The sequence below is a fragment of the Centruroides vittatus genome, unplaced genomic scaffold (assembly GCF_030686945.1).
Source record: "Centruroides vittatus isolate TY-2023 unplaced genomic scaffold, ASM3068694v2 scaffold_324, whole genome shotgun sequence".
NCBI lineage: Eukaryota > Metazoa > Arthropoda > Arachnida > Scorpiones > Buthidae > Centruroides > Centruroides vittatus.
In genome coordinates, this window is record NW_027122701.1 from 1,084,229 (window position 1) to 1,090,353 (window position 6,125).

The window sequence follows — 6,125 nt, forward strand, 5'->3', positions numbered from 1 at the left end:
TTTCAATAAATGTAATAACAAATGACATCTTAAAAAGTTTTCATGGAACCAGTTTATTCTTGTTTGATGAATTTCATGAATATAAAATTGAACAGAATATATAATTGATTCATTTCTTATGTTTAAAAACAAATATATTTTTAAATGTTTATTTTGACACACCATCAAGTTTAAAAACAAAATACGGGATTTTCCTTAGTTTAATGTATTGTAAATTAATTGACTTGATCTTTAATTTCTTCAAAAAGTTTTAAATCTTCTTGACCCTAGAAAAAGACCATTTCAAATTAATTATTGAATGCACAAGTGAATTACTAAAAAGTTTTTTACAAGTTAAATTATTATTCTACATAATAGATCTGCACATACTTTGAAGTAAAGATGCAGACTGGCTAATACAAGAAAATTAACATCAATACCAATGCAGATTTTTATAAGTTTTTTGCTTATAATGACATGGATAATGAATGAATTCTGGATTGATAATTTAAGTTTCATTATTTCAGTTCCTCATCTACTAACATGAAAGTAATTTTGTAAAAACAAAAAAAAAGTTACATATTTTCTCAGGTACAACAAATACTGCAACAAAATAGATATCAAAGGATTAGTCTTCATTTGAGACATCTAGGGAATGTAATGAATACAAAATTAATAAGATTACAGTGCTTGACATACAGACACTTTTGTAAAATGCACATTACATTCAGATTAGGCATATTAAACTGCTGATAACTAATTGCCAATAACTAAAATAACACAGCTAAAATGGTAATCATCATTAAAATAAGCAAACAATTTGATATTTTTTAATCATAAATTGGGTTTTTACAGTTATAACGGATTACTGGACCCTGTTTCATGTAAAAAAATGGACCAAAACTCTCCCCAAAACCACAAAAGGTAAAATAAAATGGAAAGAAAAAACCATAAATACAGACACCACCCTATGGTTTTTTCTTTCCATTTTATTTTACCTTTTGTGGTTTTGGTCCATTTTTTTACATGAAACAGGGTCCAGTAATCCGTTATAACTGTAAAAACCCAATTTATGATTAAAAAATATCAAATTGTTTGCTTATTTTAATGATGATTACCATTTTAGCTGTGTTATTTTAGTTATTGGCAATTAGTTATCAGTAGTTTAATATGCCTAGTCTGTTCATAATGTACTGAACATTTTGCAAATATTTATGTTGAGCACTGTATTACTAAAAAATTTTTTAAATCAAATATTCATTATTACAAGTGTATCAGAAAACTGACTGAAAATTCTAAATATAACTACAGGGTAGGGCAGAAAGGACGGACAATGGACATTTTTGAAATGGCTAGAACTCGCCACCAGTTAGAGTGGCAGATTTGTGGCAGGTAGTGTGAAAGTAGTGAGGTCTTAGCATTGTCTTTTCAGTTGAAGACATGAGCCATGGATGATAGAACACTGTGTGTTTGTGTACAACTGAGGAAACAGTGGTTCACAAAGGGCATTGTTCAGTCATACACATCTGATGGGAATACATTTCCACATTCTTGTGTACAATGGAAATGTATTCCCATCAGACATGTATGGTTTCAACAGGATGGGGCGACAGCTCATACAGCTAGAACATCTATTGACGTTATTTGTCATCTCTTCCCTGGTTGCCTCATGGAAAGGTTCGGTGACATTCATTAGTGAGGTTGTGGCCGAAGTTTACAATGTGAAAACATGTACACGGACGTTCAGTGCCACCATCCTGTAAGCCTAGAAGTTTGACAATGGCATTTGGAATGTTGCTCAATGTTCCAAATGCCATTGTCAAACTTCTAGGCTTACAGGATGGCCAGTGGCGTAGCAAGGGGGTGTATCATGCACCGGGCGCCCCTCTGCGAGTGGCGCCCAAATGGTCTTCAAGACAAACTATATGTGTTTTGGAGGGGGCACCAGTTATGTTCGCTACGCCACTGGTGATGGCGGCACTGAATGGTTGATGTACACATTTTTGCATTGAAAACTTTGGCCGCAACCTCATTATTGGCCTTCTCGTTTGCCTGACCTATCCATGTGCAATTATTTCTTGTAGGGATACCTCAAGTCACATGTATATGAGCATAAGCCCATTGCAAGAACTGAAGGAAGCTATTTGTGTGGAAGTCGCCAAAATCGCCTCCAGAAATGCATCACTAATAACAGACACCACATAGATGTTTTTTTCTACACTTGATTCTATAAAATGCTATTTCAATACAAACTCACATCTTCCAACAAATATCTTTTGTAGTAACAATTACAGATGATGTGATTCTTTAAAAAACATCCATCCTTTCTGCCCCACCCTGTACGATGAAAAGACAAAAGCAATGGAAATTTGAAATACATAGAATTATTTCATAGTTCTAACAGTAATAGTAAAATATTCTGGCATAATGGGTGAAACCAGTATGCATAAATAAATAAATATTAAAATATGTGATACTATTTATGCTCAAAGAATTTTGACAAGATGACAGACAAATCATTAGCCAGATATATTCTGAGCATTAAAAACTGATTTGAAAATAGAAGGTATTATAAATCAATGGATTGTAGGAATGTACTGTACAGTACATATGCTATATTGCCAAGTGTCCAGACCCCCATACCTTTCAACCTGCTTGAGCAGTAGTATGAAAATAACCAATATAAATGAAGGTATGATTGAAATAGCAGTGTAGACATTCCTTTACATCAGCATGAGTGAAAGAAAAAATGTTAAGCAATTTTTGAATGTGGCGTAATAATTGGAACCAATCAGTCTGGACATTCAGTTCAACAGTCCAAATTGAATGTGCCCAAAACCACTGGTCAATGACACAACTCAGTGGTTCCCAACCTTTTCTAGGATGCGGAACACTTTTGTGAGCAATTTTCTTTAGCGGAACGCTTACTTAAGTTAATATGAAATACATAAGCTTGTCATCAGTTATTTTATTAGAATTGAGCAGTTATAATTCAAAATCTCTACTCATATTATTAACGCCAATTCTAAGACAAGAAAAAATATACCTAAATAACTTTAATGGGAAACTTGTGCCTGATATTTTTTACATATTTCATTCAGTTTTTACCATTGCCTTTATCTTATTCGAAACAGTAGTACACTCCATAAGTACGAGTCATACATATATATTTAAGTTTATGAAAATTTTATGATTTTAATTTTTTGATATTCGGTGGCTCGAATACGATTGTACACTTTCCGATTTGCGACTAAATCTGCGGAACACTTGGGAGATGCTTACGGAACACCAGTGTTCTGCGGAACACCGGTTGGGAACCACTGACATAACTGTAAGGTGGAAACAGCATATCATCACTAAATCCATTCAGTGACCTGGCAGGCCCAAACAAGTGATCAGAACCGGCAAATTCTCGAGCATACTGCAAAGAAAAATTGCATCATCCCTCCAAACCACCACATATGAATTTTGTACAAGTTCAGACACTGTTGCTAGTAGCAAAGTTGAGGCCAAAGTTTTCGATGTGTACATTGGACGTTCAGCGCCGCTTTCCCGTAAGCCTAGAAATTTGACAATGGTGTTTGGAAAGTCAATGGAATCATGCTCAACATTCCAGACGCCATTGTCAAACTTGCTAGCGATAAGACACTTTGCCAAGAAGTGTTTTCCCTTGGCTTTCACTGTTATATGTTGGCTCATAAGCACAGATTACAGCTGCAAATGTTTGCTGCTGTTAGCACTGGTAGAAACAGGTGAGTAATGGAAGAGGGTCCTGGAGTGATAAATTCTGTCACATGATCTGACAACACACTGATGGACTAGTCTGAACATGGTAGATGCCTGGCAAACAGTACTTGCCAGAATGTGTTGTTTCCAGGCCAAAATGGGGACGTAGCAGCACAGTGATCTGGGCTGTTTCTTCTGGTATGGTCTGGACCCATTGGTTCTTGTTTCTGGATCTTTAAATGCTGATGCCTATCAAACCATTTTGGACAACTGTTTCCCATACTGGCAACAGTTTGGATAAGGCCATTTTCTGTATCAGCATGATAATGCACCTGTTCATAAAGCAAGGTCTTTTAGTGCTGTGGTTTGAGGATATGCAGATAGAAGAGCTTAGGTCTGGGTTTTGGGCTGGCCAACTACTGCTTGTGAAGTGTTCACCATGCTACAGGAGGAATGGAAGAAAGTTCCTGAAAAATGGATGAAAGTAGTAGTGTACCCAACACGAAGTGGAAGATATCCTCTGATAATAACTGTTGTACAGTCAAAGGGAAGTCTGACCTCCAATTAACAACAGTGCTGCAACTATAACTGTGTGCACCTGCACTTACATGTGATGGATGTCTGGGCACTTCTAGCAATACAATATACTTTAACAATTTGATAATTGTTTCTATCATTAGATATGAACAAGAAAATTCAACTCAGAAAGGTACTGTGCTCTTATCAAATGGATTTGTAACAGGGCTTATAAGTTTTATTATTTTAAACTATAAAGTTGTAACATATGTATAGTCTTATTTACATCATAAAAGACTTTCTTGCAGTTCACAACAAAGTCTCAAATTAAATTACACTTAAAACAAATTAGTTTTAATAAAAAAAAAATTTGGTTCAATTAGTTGAAATATTTAATTTGTTACATAAATAAGATTTTTATTTTAAGTCAAACTTTGGGAGAATTTTACCATATAAAATTAGATATAGATACAATTAAAAAGATCTTCATCAAAAGCAGCAAATTTACTGAAATATTAAAATCTTTGTTTTGTAATTCTTGTTTTGATAAAATGATATTTTCTGAATTCAACATGAAATAAATGAAATTATTTTTTTATTAAAAAAATTTAAAGATATTTCTCATGTAAATACAAGTAAATAAATTAAAACACATTAAATTATTTATTGAATTTAAAATTAAAATTTATACCTTTTATAATTTTCATATTAAAAAAAAATATTAAATTCAATAAATAATCTGATTTCAAATTCATGATAATTAGGAAAACAACACAATTATCATCTGTTTTGTTAAATTACAATTTAATTTATGGGATATTGGGCAGTTCTATTTCCATACACTTCCATATATACAGGGTCCGTACAGACCTGGAAAGTCCGGGAATAAGATTTTTAGCAGAAAAAGTCAGGGAATCCGTCTATCGCTCTCTCTCCCTTTTGATCCGAACGCGTCTTTAAATTCGGTTCGGTATAGGGAGATTGACGAAAACAAATGGCAAGATTTGTCGCGCTTGTATCTCGTAAACTATAAACGATGATCTAACGATTTAAATTTTGTTGGATAGGTTTACGTCCGTATTTAAAATGGTGGTAGTGGCGGTGTGCAGCCGTGCGGGAAAGGATAGCGGTTGCGCGTGAACACCGAAAATGGCCGAGATAGTTACTTTAAAGTCGGGTTTCAAAAACACCATCACAACGACCCGCTTTCCCGCCAAAACGCCGCCCCTCCCGCTTTATAAATGTTGGAGAGGGATGGGAAGAAATGTAATGACCTTGAATGGGTCCGTGCTGGACCAAAAATAGCACGCGATAAGCAATTCTTGTTTAAATTATTTTAAATTTTCCGCCTCTTCGCTTTAAGAAAATTCGATTTTACGACGCGAAGCGAGTCTTTTACTTATTTAAATAAAATTTACGAATAAATTTAAATTAAATCGTGAAATTTTTTATATGACGTAGCTAATTACGTAATCGATTCTACGCCAAGTTTTTCGTTTTTTGTAAGTGAATAAAGTGTTTTTAATTAAAAAAAGTTGTATAATTATGTACAAAATGGGCTTGAATAGACTTGGCAGAATATCGCATAACGTCTCTGCATTTCCCCTTTCCATTAAGTCAGGGAAAAATGTAATAATTGGTTATGGGAATATCAGGGAATCAGATGGAATTGCCTGTACGGACCCTGTATATACAATAATTCAACATTTTGAACATATAATTTATACTATAACATTATTGTTACCAAAGCTCATTTGAACTGATTTGATTATTAACAATTTGGCCCAAAATGCACCACATGATTTATATGTGGTCATTGCTGATTGATGGTGTCTTACATTTGCAGCTAGAAACATCAATTGTAAGATATGCATCTTAGATCAATATTTATTAATAAAAATACC